We start from the raw sequence: 14319 nt of genomic DNA, 5'->3' as shown, positions 1-14319 counted from the left end.
ATATATATTTATTTATATATACTTTTGCTCTGGGAATCAAATCCAAATTTTGTTGTACTCAGGTGCAATGACAATAAAGTTTTTTTTTAATTCATTCAACCTTTATTTAGACAGGTTAATCGCATTAAGCCTTGGGGACTCATTTACAAGAGATGCCTGATTAGATCATCTATTCTATTCTAAGTTTCTGGAACTGATGAGATCTCACTGGATCAAGTTAGATCAGCTTTGTGGTATGGTATAAAGTTTATTCATTAAAAAAAAATAATAAATTCCATAACAATATAAAAAAATACAAGAGATTTAAAATGAAAGGCAGCAGAAAGAAGAAAAAATCTTATTATATCTGCCCCTTTTTTCAAACAATTATTTCAATCATAATAATTTTCAAGTAACAGAACAAAATGAATAACTCTTTTTCATTTTTCTAATTCTAATACAAAAAACGCACTAGGCTACTTTTTTTTTTTAACAATTCAGCTTTGATCTTTTTCTTAAATGTACACATTGACTTGGCATTTTTTACATCACTCTCTAGACCATTCCACAATCCAACTCCTGGGATTGAGGTAGACCTTCCCTTCAGACTAGTTCTGAATTTTGGTTTGACAAATATCTCTATCCCCTTAAGATTATAACAACTTTGTCTTTTAACAAAATTTCTTTGGATATTTAATGGTAATGTGTTATTTTGAGCCCTATACATAACTGATAAAATACTATAATCTACCAAATCATGGAACTTCAATAACTTCAGTTGATAAAATAATGTGCTTGATGGGTGACTGTAATGCTTTCTGGTGATAATTCTTACAGCTCTTTTCTGTAAAATAAAAATAGGTTTTGTAAATGTTTTACATGCTTTCCCCCAAACATCAATGCAATAGATTAAATGTGGAACAATGATTGTGTTATACAACATGTACAGAGCTTTATCATTTAATAATTCCCTGACTTTGTATAGTACTGCAATAGATTTAGATATTTTTGTTCTTACAGAATTTATGTGATTTTTCCATGTTAGCTGTTCATCAATGATTACACCCAAAAATTTCATCTCATTAACTCTACAAATCTCAACACCCTCAATTTTAAATGGATCGTCAACAGTTCTCTTTTTGTTACTAAATATCATGTATTTAGTTTTATCTAAATATAATGATAATTTATTAAGTTTAAACTAAGTTTGTATTTTATCAAATTCTGTCTTCATCTATTCCAACATCCGTTTTATATTTTTACCCAAACAAATGTGGTGTCATCTGCAAAAAAAGGACACATTTGAGGAGTCCTGATACATTCACTAAGTCATTCACTTATAAAATAAATAACTTTGGTTCAAGTACAGAGCCTTGAGGAACTCCTCACGTGATATTGCAGAGGTCAGATCTTACACATTTATTTGTACAAACTGTTTCCTATCTTTTAAATAGCTAGATACCCAGTGTAATGCTGGTCCCCTTATACCATATTTATTCAATTTTTCAAGGAGAATAGTGTGGTCAATAGTATCGAATGCTTTTTTAAAATCAACAAAAATACTAACACAGTATTGTTTTTGATCTACAGCAGTAGTTATTTGTTCTATTAATTCCATGAGAGCCATTGATGTAGAGTTTTTTGCTCTAAACCCATACTGACTGCTACTTAGAATGTTTTGTTTAGTAATAAATTTATCTAATCTGGTCACAAATAGTTTTTCTAGAATTTTTGAGAACTGTGGTAATAAGGATATTGGTCTATAATTATTGAACACACATTTATCACCATTTTTAAAGAGAGGAACTACCTTAGCTACTTTCATATTGTCTGGAAATATTCCTTTTGAAAATGATAAATTACATATATATATGTATGTATGCTTTATGCTTACAGAAGTAAAAAAACACTTTTTTAAAGAAAAGAACATCATATCTACTGTGAAAATCGAGGGACTCCATTTTTTTTAGTTTGCTTTGTGACATCTGGCACTAGAAACCTTAAGGTGCAATGAAGCTTTAAGACTCAAAACTTCCCGGAGTGAAACATCTGGCCCAGTGTCAGAAAGTTGGCCCTGTGCTAGATGTGTAACCTGCTCAGGTGTAACCTGCCTGTCACAAAATGACTGCTGGACATAGGCACCAGCACCCCCATGACCCTGCTGGAAAAGTGGGTAAAAAGATGGACATTGTCAGAAAGTTTCAACTTAGCCTCAGGTCATGAGACCCATACCATGACCCAAACCTTACAGCTGAAAAAATTAATGACAAGAAAACGAAAACACTGGACTCCTTGTAAATTAACCTTCATGAGCCCAGATCTTGTTGAATGTTTGTGATTAAATCTGAACCATATCACATCACCATTCTTCAGACCTGGGTCATTTGGAGCAGTTTGTCCTGGAGGAGTGGTCTAAAAACTTGTTGGACAATGTGGATGTCTCGTGGTGAAGCTCAAAAATCACTTGTTGGCACTGATTACTGCAAAAGCTGCAGTAACAAAATTTTCAATTAAGTCCACCATCTTTCTTCTCCATGCAGTTGTTATTTCAATAAATATTTAACTGAATCAGTACCACCATAGAATCAGTGATAAAAAAATAAATAAATACAGGATAAACAATAAGGAAATAATTGTTCAAAAATTGTTGCCTTTTTATATCAATGTGATCAACCAAGTGTCCGTATGTAAGCAATCTAGGAGAAATTATACCTTGTACAGAAAAGTAAAGAGTTGCAAATACTTTTGTTTCTTTGCTGAGACATACTGAACATTTTCTCACCTCCTAGCTGTGTTTTAATCTGCAGAACATCAGAGAGTGGTCCATCTCCCACTGAGGTGAAGCCTAGCATCCTCAGACTATATGTCATATCTGGTGTCAGATCTGAGATGGTGGTGAACTTGCTGTCATCAGTGTTGTGTAGATGCCACTGACTGAGGGGGTTTGAAGTAGCTTCAGAGCTATAGTAGATCCGATATCCCAGAATTTGACCATTGGGCTCTTCTGGGGGTTCCCACTGCACCAGGACGGTGGTGGAGCTCAGCAGGCGAGCCTGTATCTGAAGAGGTGGTGATGAGGGAGCCTGCTCACCTGTTCGGGTTTCCACAATATTACTAGGAGGCCCCCGACCAACATTATTGACAGCCAAGACACGAAACTCATATTCAAAGAAAGGGCTCAGGCCACCAATGCTGTATCGAGTTGAGGCAACTCCATCTACTTCTTGGAATCCATTATCCGACTGTTTGTGTCGGTACTGAACCAAAAAGTAGGACACAGGCTCAGAATTCCCAGACTCCCACGTCAGGGTGACACTTGTGGCTGTGGTCTCTACCACACCGAGGAAGGCTGGCTTCTTAGGAAGAGCTGCAGAGAGAAGGAGACAGATAAAACAGTGACAGAGAAAAACAGTTTTTTTTTCTTTTTTATAGTCAACAGTCATGTCTGCTGGGAAGAAAATATCTACACGCAGAGTACTTTTGTCAATCTACTGGATACCAATCTTTAAGCTGACCTCAGTCCTGTACAAAGATGTTTTTGCCTTGGCCAGATTGTGATGTATTCTGATTTGTGTTCCATGTTTTTGTGATAAGGTGTGCCTTTTTTGTTTGGGGAGGATCTTTGTCTACACATTTGTAGCCCAGGTGATGAAGTGGCTTCACATTTGAAGTGAAGCTGCATCAGTCTGTGATCCAGAGGCCAAACCAACTGCTGTAAACAGAACCAAGCTGTGATGATCCCAAGCTCTGAATGTGATGAATAGAGCCAGTGAATCAGCTGAATTCATATGCTAACCAGCTGGTAATTTTTGATTGTTTTGTCTCTGTTGCGCATTTATGTAGTCAGCTGTTAAATGGCGCTGTGAACTCAGATGGTGTAGAAAGTTTGTCAAAAATTGACTTCTGAGACATATCCCAAACTGAGCTAGAGGTTATTGAAGGCTCAATTTAAATCCATCTCAAAAGTATATGTCTTTTTCTTATTCAGAAACAACATAAACTGGAACTGTAAGAAGTTATTACGAGGGTCCAAGACACTTGACGCATGTCGACCATGGCTAATCTCGACCCCAGCACTCCTTCAACTTTATTTACAACACTTGCACTTGAAGAGAAAATATAAGGTCTATAGGTCTATGAGGACCCAAGATCTTAGCAGCTTTTTCTACGAGTCTAAATATTTCTGCTTTAAATTGTTCTATCTTCAGGAGTCGCCACAGCAAGTCACCCCCCTCCATCTCACTCTCTGCTCATAATCCTCTGTCCTCAATCCAACTATAGTAGTAGTTTTCCTGTAGTCTACAAGAAACCAGTCCACACATATCAATAGCTTCTGTTTGACTCTCACTACCCACTGGAGCACAAACTCTCTTTCATCAAAACTCTACAGCTTTGGGCAGAACACATCCCCACAAAGACAGAAGGGAAGGAAAATGACCAAAACACATCAAAGAAGCTTTCCAAACATGTGGATATCCTAACTGGGTATTTTTCAAGTCAGTGAGAAAATCTACAAAACACACAGAAACAGGAGAAAAAAGAGACAGAAAAACATTGTCATCCCTTATGTTGCTGGAGCATCTGAGAAACTCAGAAGCATTTTCTCCAAATACAACATCCCAGTATATTTCAAACCCAACAGGACTCTCAGATAGAGGCTGGTCCACCCTAAGGACAAAACTCCCATACACAAACAGAGTGGTGTGGTGTATGCATTCCAGTGCAGCGAGGAATGTCCAGGTCTCTATTAAAATTAAAAACAAGAACATGTCTGCATTGGTTTTTCCCATGAACTTAGCAGATGTTTGAAGCCACATAGAGAGGTCGAAGTTGAGAGTTTCAGATCTTTTTGCAAGATATTCCAGGAAACAGGAGCAGAGTACAAGAAGGCCCTTTTGCCTAGTTTAGTTCTCACTGAGGGAACACTGCGGGTAATAATGTTCTGAGAGTGTACGTTGTAGCTGCACTCACACCGAGACATGTAGGAGGAGATGTATGAAGGCAGCAAACCAAGAAGTGATTTAAAGATGAAAATGTACCAGTGAGAGAGTCTGCGTGAAGTTAATGATGTCCAGTTAACCAGCAAATACAGGGTGCAATGATGGGTACAATAATCACAGCCAGTTATGAATCTTAGTGCACCACGATAGACAGCATCTAACATCTGCAGGGTGCTTGTAGGAGCATTCATGTAAATAATATCACCGTAATCAATGGAGGGAAGGAAAGTCACAGATACAAGGCATTGCCGAGCATTCAGAGTTAGACAGGATCTGTTTCTGAAAAAGAAACCCAATTTAACTTTCAATTTCCTTACTAGCTTTGCCATGTGCAGCTTCAATGAGAGATGCGCATCAACCAAAATACCCAAATATTTGTAGGAATCGACAAACTCAATAGGGGGCACCATTTGAGGATAAAATCAAAGACGAACTGCTGGGACTGACTTCCTGTTTGAAAAGAGCATCCCTTTGGTTTTGTCAGCGTTTAGGATGAGTTTGACACTGAACAAATCTGACTGGATGATATTGTAGTGAACCTGATCTGACCCTGATCTGACCCTGATGACCTCAAATCTATCAGATGGACAGAGACTGTTATTTTCATTGATCTGAATACAGTCTGAGCCATCTGGTGACTTTCTTTCCTGAATTAATCAAGCAGAAAAGACAATTCTCTATAATCATTACTGTTTACAAATGTTTGATAATCAAATTGTGTTAGTTCCATTCAATGCTTACAGGTTGGAAAGAACTACTCATTTTTATTTTACATAAACAGTAAGTAATGATTTTTATTCCTCATTCAAAGAAGAAATCAGGTTAATATGCATTTCTTGATTTTCTGTCTGAAATGAGCTAAGCTCGTAAGTATGTGAAAGGTTGGTTTTCGGTCAACTAAAATGTTTACTGAAAAGAAATGTCATGTTTTACTATTTGAGAAGATACAACAGCATGAGACTCCACGAAGTCTGGTCGTCTGCAATAATCTTTTCTGTATGTTGAAAACAATCCTTGACTTATGATAACATCTTACGTCACATAAACACACCTCTTTCTGGTACATCCACGAATCAGAAAGCTCTAAATTGAACCGGAAGTCGACCCATTTAAAAATGTGGCAACTTCCCAGTTCATGTTAGAATTTGTTAGAATTCATGGGGAATTCATGGAGAATGGTGAAGTGAATGGAAGAGAATTCGAGAATTCAGGAGAGTCAGAGACGTTTTGGAATTATAACTTCTGTTTGAACAAACCACACACGACTATCTAAGGATTTCAGCTGCTCTCAACGGAGACGCTGAAAGGTCTGGAGGATTCTCTATCGAGCTGATCTATCATCAACCAGGTAACGGTCTCTTCTTCGACTAAAGTGTACCGGAGGCGAGCTGAGATCTGATGAAGCGTGCACGTTCTGGTCAAACAGATTAATTCCCTCACATAGTTCTCTGTAAGATAAATCTCCATTTCATCTTAAACTCTTCTCTCTCTCACAAAACCAGTACAGATATTTTAGAAATATCTGAAGCAAAGTCCTCGATCACCGCCGAGTGATTCGAAGCTCATTTTCTGTGAAACTTGTCTGTTATTATTTTCATATTTTGCCAAATTAATGTAAATGTTTGATGTTAAACTTTGATTCTGAAAATAAATGACCGCATTGATTTGATGGGTCAAAGATAATAACGTCTCTCGTTACATTTCTGTTAAAATTCAATGCACGACTTACACAGTCAGAAAGATGAGGAACTCGTGAAAAAGTATGCATATATCTCATATATTTGTCATACTACAACTAGTGACACGTACCCACGTGACTCACTACAATATCAAAATGGGATTGCACAAGCTGGAAAACCTTAAAAAGTGTTTTAGAATCAGAATAAGTTTTAATGTCATTGCACAGTGAAGTACAACAAAACTGTATTCCGGACCGTCGTCCAAAAGATGGGCGGATTGTACGTGGCTGCAGCTCCTAGGAGCACTGCCCCTAATTATTTAGATAAGAAAGGGGGAAAGACAATGAGGATAGTGGGTATTAAAAAAAGGATCTCTTCACACCTCATCCTTGTCAGGACACAGTTTAAGACATCAAAAAAATCTATCAGCAACCACATTTATATACACATTACATATGTATTGGTTACAAGACAGTGAGATTTGCCCATGAAACACTTCCAGATAGTAGAAGAGTTCACAGAAGTTTACAGTGAAGCAGGCGCTGTACAGGTCTGTCGTGGTGAAGAGAGAGCTGAGTCAAAAGGCGAAGCTCTCAATTTACCAATCCATCTACGTTCCTACCCTCATCTATGGTCACGAGCTTTGGGTTGTGACCGAAAGAATGAGATCTCGGATACAAGCAGCCGAAATGAGTTTTCTCCGCAGGGTGTCTGGGCTCTCCCTTAGAGACAGGATGAGAAGCTCGATCATCCGGGAGGGACTCAGAGTAGAGCCGCTGCTTCTCCACGTTGAGAGGAGCCAGTTGAGGTGGCTTGGGCATCTGTTTAGGATGCCTTCTGGACACCTCCCTGGTGAGGTTTTCCAGACACGTCCCACCAGAAGGAGGTCCAGAAGAAGACCCAGGACACGCTGGAGGGACTATGTTTCTCGGCTGGCCTGGGAACGCCTCGGGATTCCACCGGAGGAGCTGGCCCAAGTGGCTGGGAGAGGGAAATCTGGGCCTCCCTACTTAGGCTGCTACCCCCGCGACCCAACCCCGGATAAGCGGAAGAAAATGGATGGATGGATGAAAGATCGATTCCAACATGCTGGCGAGTTCCAGAAGCCGCAAGTGGCCTACGATTCTCATAAATCACTTCCAGCTTACGGTTGAACTTGTAAATCAGCTGAGTCTGAGAGCTCGAAGCACAAATTAATCCTTCACATAAGGTAGGCAGCTTTGACATGGCTGAAATTACTGCCGATGTCTTCCTTAATAGCAGATAACATAGGTATCCGCCGGTGTCAAAAACCAGAAACCCTGCTATCATAAATCCAATGATGTATAAATGTTCGACATCCTTCAGAGCAACACAGACAGGCACATCAGCTTCCACTCCCCCCACTGATCCATGACATACCCAGCCATATGTATCTGTCCAGGGCATGAGGGTTCTCCAGCACCCTGTCGCTTGGTTGAAAATTTTTTATCAACTGCGTTGAAAGTCCAGTTGACCAAATCAAAACAGTAATTTACGATTTGGAAGATGTGTAAATAGAAGCTCTGATACACAGGACAAAGAGCAAAAGCAGAAGGAAGGCATGAGAGGGAAGAAAAGCATCTGCCTTGCTCGAGGGCGAGTGAGGAAAAAAGCTAGACAATAAACAACTGTATCATCAGCATAGAAATGTAAGGATGCATCAGGGATGCTCTGACCTACATAACCTATGTAGATTGTAAAGAGGGTGGGTCATAAGCCTGAGCCTTATGGTAAACCACTGTTGACTGTTAAAGTTTCATTCAACCTTTATTTAGACAGGTAAATCCCATTGAGCCTTGAGGACTCATAAACAAGAGAGACCTGATTTCAACAAAGAATAATGACAACAATGGACAACAGCGACAACAATAGACAGTTATAAAAAAAAAAGGCATACAGATTTTTTTTACAAATAAGATGGCAAAAAGAGTAACAAAAACAGCTAGATTATAAGGCAAATGTAAAAAACTAAAAACAGGAACATGTCTGCATTGGTCCTTGCCAGGAGTCCAACAGATTTTTAAAGCCACTTAAAGAGGTCAAGGTCAAGAGCTTCAGGTCTTTTTGTAAGATATTCCAGGAAACAGAAGTTGAGTAACTTTTGCCTAGTTCAGTCCTCACCGAGGGAACACTGCAGGTAATAATGTCCTGAGAGTGTACCTTGTAGCTGCACTCACACCGAGACATGTAGGGGGAGATGTATGAAGGCAGCAAACCAAGAAGTGATTTAAAGATGAAAATGTACCAGTGAGAGAGTCTGCGTGAAGTTAATGATGTCCAGTTAACCAGTGAATACAGGGTGCAATGATAGGTACAATAATCACAGCCAGTTATGAATCTTAGTGCACCATGATAGACAGCATCTAACATCTGCAGGGTGCTTGTAGGAGCATTCATGTAAATAATGTCACCGTAATCAACGGAGGGAAGGAAAGTCACGGATACAAGGCATTTCCGAGCATTCAGAGTTAGACAGGATCTGTTTCTGAAAAAGAAACCCAGTTTAACAACAAAGTCCATGCTCAATAATCCAGGTATACAATCCAACATTTTTCAGTCAGGTCATCTGGACAGTTTCTTTTTTTGTGCTGAAACATTGCACCTTTGATCCGGAAGGCTTCATCAGTGTCAACAAGGAAGAGGGCCGACAATGGAGGAGGGGGTGTACCAAAGAGACCATCTTATCACAAGCAAAATTGTTTTTTCAAGTTTTGCAATACAGAAAAAACTATTTGGCTGAAATGGGTGTGACCTATACCATGCAACTGTAGAATCTAGAAAATGTAGAGATTTACGCCATTAAATGTCACAATTTATGGTTTAGAAATTAAAGAACTAAATGCAAAGTCTACACCTATGGATGGACATGTTTGAGTATTTTTCTCTGCTGTACTTGCAGGCCAAAGAAGCATTTAACATGTGTCTGTTTTGATGCCAAATTTCCTTGCTACTGCAGGGTTGTACCCCTAATAATAATAAAAAAAATAATGGGAACAATTTGAACAGGGTTCAATGCGCAGATGGGTGCATGGAAACATTGCTTCATTGCAGTTGCGTTCCCCTGCCTCCTCTGGCTTGGATACCTAAATATTCACTTGGCTGGGCTCTTTCTGTGTGGAGTTTACATGTTCTCCTTGTGCACATGTGGGTTTTCTTCAGATACTCTGGTTTCCTCCAATATACCTCTTGCCAAGGTCGGACGCTTTTCCCTTTCTCTCCCTCTCCGCTTTGCTTAGCTGCTCTGTCTGTCTGTGAAACTTTTTCTGAGCCTCTCTAGCCTGTTTTGATTTTTGTTTGTTTTGTTTTTTGTTTTTTTTTTGGGTTTTTTTTGAATGACCAGATTTAACTTTTTTAGATTTTTCTACCTGGATTATTGAGCATGCATCAGGATACTCTCTAGCATATCTTCTGAACCATAATTACAGACTTGATTTGACCAGTTGGTCCCTCAACACAATTAATAACATTTCTTTGAAGAGAAGACAGGCTTTAGGCCGATTGCCCTGTTGGCATGCACACAGCTGGATATCTCATCAACTTGAATACTTACAGATGTGTCTATCTGCTGCCATTTGTGGATTTTAAGGACGCATATTTAATTGGATTTACAATAACTGGTTCCTGCTTTTTGGATTCGGCTGGTTGCTGGTTTATCTAAAATCAAGGAAGTCGTCGGCAGCAAATTGGAACCCGATCACGCTGCTTGCCTTTATGATGGCTTGGTTCGTGCCTCGAGGACCCAGACTCAAATGCTTTGGGCAGAATAGATCATATCTCAGGGATTTTACTCACACACACTCCATCGGTGTGGCCATGTAATTTAGACATTTTGAAACGGTTTGGACCAACATCGACTCAAGGTAGATGTCATTAAGTTCTGCCTGTCCCCAAAACAACTTGGTGTTTATCTGAATTTGGTTTCTCTGGCTGGCCTTGAAGGCCACCTTATCTGAATTCACCTAGAGAACATGTAATCTGATGCTCACCCACACCCCCCCCCCTCCCCCACATGTACCATATGTGGCGCGAACGACAATAAAGAATCTTTGACGCTGACTCTGAAATAAAGGTTGAATGAATACTAGAAACCGCCATGTTAGGTTAATTGGTACCTATAATATTGTCCATAAGTGTGGGGGAGAGTGTGAATGGTTTTAGGCTTGTTCGTCTCTGTCTCTGTGATGGAGTGGAGACAATTTTCAGTAGACTTCCTCTCCTGTTTTTTAATTTAAATTTTTAGGCCCGAGCCTATTGTAATAGCTCTGTTCAGGCCCGAGATGCAATTTTTTCCGCCAAATGAATTGGCGTTTTGGGGGCCTTAGCATATTCCAAAAGTCACCAAATTTGGCAGATGCATCAGGACTGGTGAAAAATTACGTATTTTAAGGGTGTGGCAAAAAACGCAACAGAAACAGCTCAAGAGCGCCACCTAGAAATTTTCTAAATACCCTCCGCATAAACCTTAGTTTGTTGTAGAAACATGAAATTTGGTATGCTAGTCCAATTCCCCAAGATGCACAGAAAACCCTCTGGCACCAACGTTGTACGATAAACAGGAAGGTGGCCATTTGGAATACTGGCCCAATTTTCACACCTTTTTGGCTGTTTACAGTCTCTGCATTTGAACAAACTCCTCCTAGGGATTTCGCTCAATCGGTTTCAAACTTGGCCATTTTGGTCAAAAGGCATGGGGGACGCAAAATTATCTAAACGGTTCATTTCAGAGCATGCTGAAGGGGTGGGGCCAGACCTTAAAGTTTGACATCTCGCCATGAAAAACTAAATGCTAATAGCTCCTACAGGAAAACTGTTTGAGACATCAAACCTTCAGTGACTGATCCACATCCAGTCCCCTGCAAGACTGAATGGTCAAATCATGACATCACTTAAACCATGCCCCCTGACAACAGGAAGTATAAAGTTTTACGTTGAACGATCCCTATCTGACCCCTGTTACCTGAGCAGCATGATAGTGTGTCCATTGACCGAAGACATGTTGGTGTAACTTGATTTCCAACACTGACAGTTTTGAGTTGAGCATGTGGGCGTCGCAACGTGGCGAAATAAGACGTAACACCGTTGCCATACATTTGGCTCTAAATTCCACAGATTTGAACCGAGGTGCACCAAAATCAGTAAGATCAATCATTATCCACCCTTGAACAGGAATCCCTGATAATTGGCCGATAGCCTCCACAGCGCCCCCTAGAATATTTTAAAACCTCAGCCCCAAGCCATTTTTTGACCGATAATTCTCAAACTCAGTGAACATCTGTATCTTCTCAGGACCTATGAAAAAGTCTCTTGGAGCCCTGGTCCAAACTAAACAGGAAGTCGGCCATTTTGGATCAAAGGGCCATTTTTGGGTGTTTCTAATGGCAAATTTTAACAAACTCCTCCTACGAATTTTGAGTGAGTGCCTTCAAACTTGGGTGATATGCCCTTAACACATTGGGAGTAAAAGTTATCAAAAGCTTTCGGTTTCGTATATGTTAAAGGGGCATGGCCAGGCCTCAAAGTTGCGCTTCATGCCATAAATTTACAAATTCTGTAACTTTCACATTGAAAGACCAAAATGCACAAAACTTGGCATGACTCAGGCCTGTTGGATGCCGGACGATCCACTGTGGTCATATTTTGACATCATCATGTGGGCATGGCGGCGTGACAAATTAAGAAGTGACGCCGTTGCAATATGTTTGGCTCTAAATTGCACAGATTTGAGCCGAGGTGCACCAAAATCACTATGATCTATCATTATCCACCCTTTAAACAGGAATGCATGATTAGTGGCCAATAGCCTCCACAGCACCACCTACATTATTCCTGTAGTTATATCTCAGTGATACATAATCCAGTCTGGACCAGATTTATTGTGCGTGATCAGTGAGCACTTCTAGACACATTGATATTGTGGTTTAACAGATGACTCTAGTGCGCCCCCTAGATTATTCCAACAGTTATATCTCAGTGATACATCATCCTATCTGCACCAGAATTTAGATGCGTCATCTGTGAGCCTTTCTAGACACATTGGTATTGTTGATTTACTTTTGACTCCAGTGCGCCCCCTACATTATTCAAACTGTTGTATCTCAGTGATACATTATCCAATCTGCGCCCCCTAGATTATTCCAACAGTTATATTTCAGTGATACATCATCCTATCTGCACCAGATTTGGGGTGCGTCATCTGTGAGCATTTCTAGACACATTGGTATTGTTGTTTTACTTTTGACTCCAGTGTGCCCCCTACATTATTCAAACTGTTATATCTCAGTGATAAATTATCCGATCTGCACCAGATTTTTGGTGTGTGATCAGTGGACACTTTTATATACATTTGTGTTGTTATTTAACATTTGACTTTAGTGCGCCCTCTAGATTATTCCAAAAGTTATATCTCAGTGATATATCATCCAATCTGAACCAGATTTTTGGTGAGTCACTAGTGAGCACTTCTAGACACACCGGTATTGTTGTTTTACTTTGACTCGAGTACGCTCCCTAGATTATTCCAACAGGTATATCTCAGTGAGACATCATCCAATCTGTACCAGATTTATTGTGCGTGATCAGTGAGCACTTATAGACACATTGGTATTGTTCTTTAAAATTTGACTCAAGTGCACCCCCTAGATTATTCCAACAGTTATATGTTGAAAAGCCTAAAGGAAGTCCTTTTACATTTGCAACAAAACAGGAAGTGACAATAATTCCCGTCTGGAAGGTTGAATTTTAGCCAAAATTGTAAGGCTTGAAGCTAGACTCATACTGATATGAGCGGAAGGTGATTGCAAAGTTTCGGCATATGCGCACCCTGGTGGATGCATGCGGGAATCGCATGCGAGCATTCGCGATGGTGACTGGGCGGAGTCGCCAGTGTTCCCGCGGTCGCCGTAAGGCCGGAGCAGCGCTTTGCTGTGTGGGCCTTCAATACTGCTTGTAGCTTTAATTTTTACTTATAATTATTTTTTTCTTTCATTTTTTCAATTTTTTGGGGGGCATTGTTACATCCACCAAGACACAACATATTTGAGGACACAAGACAAAAATTGAGGGTTAAAAGAAATATTTTATTTTTAAACTCTCCTGATCCTTTGGGTTGGTTCACCTGCTTTTGATTCTCCGTGAAGAGAAAAAAGAGAGTTAAATACCCTCAATTACCCGTGTCCCAAAATAAAGAACAAAACCCCAAAAGTATTAACTGAAAGTTGGACCTGGTGAGTCGATTAAACAGAACAAAACGGTACAGCAGGGGGCCAACCCTATACAGGGCCGTCGAAGCCCCTACTTAGTACCGGACTAGAGCAAAAAACTCCAAATGCAAAAGAAAGATAGAAAACAGGACTACCGATCCCACCAGGCCAAAATAGCAACGAAAAAACAAGCAAACGAACAAGTTCTAGCAGAACTACCATGACAGGCTGGAGACATCAGCTGCGGCCTGCAGCAACTGGAGACGTGCGCGCACCGCGTCAAGACGCACACCGGCAGTGTTGGAGCGAGCGGAAGAGAGTGGGAAAAAAAACGGGCTCTCTAACATGTCGAAACCCAGCCTATTTATAGGCAGACCAGCAGCGTCATCAATTAACTACTGATTATCAAAGATTAGAATTATCCCATCTCCAAATTATATT

At 40.1% G+C, this 14319-nt stretch overlaps 1 protein-coding gene across 1 annotated transcript in view; it reads left to right on the top strand.

The window, feature by feature from the left end:
• LOC119414901 (receptor-type tyrosine-protein phosphatase F-like) overlaps nt 1–14319 on the top strand; it is a 178179-nt gene that overhangs the window by 79269 nt on the left and 84591 nt on the right. The window lies entirely within an intron of this gene.

Source organism: Nematolebias whitei, chromosome 9 (assembly GCF_014905685.2).
Source record: "Nematolebias whitei isolate Nwh7 chromosome 9, NemWhi1, whole genome shotgun sequence".
Taxonomy (NCBI): domain Eukaryota; kingdom Metazoa; phylum Chordata; class Actinopteri; order Cyprinodontiformes; family Rivulidae; genus Nematolebias; species Nematolebias whitei.
Note: the sequence above shows the minus strand (reverse complement) of the source record. Positions and strands in the feature narration are given on the sequence as shown.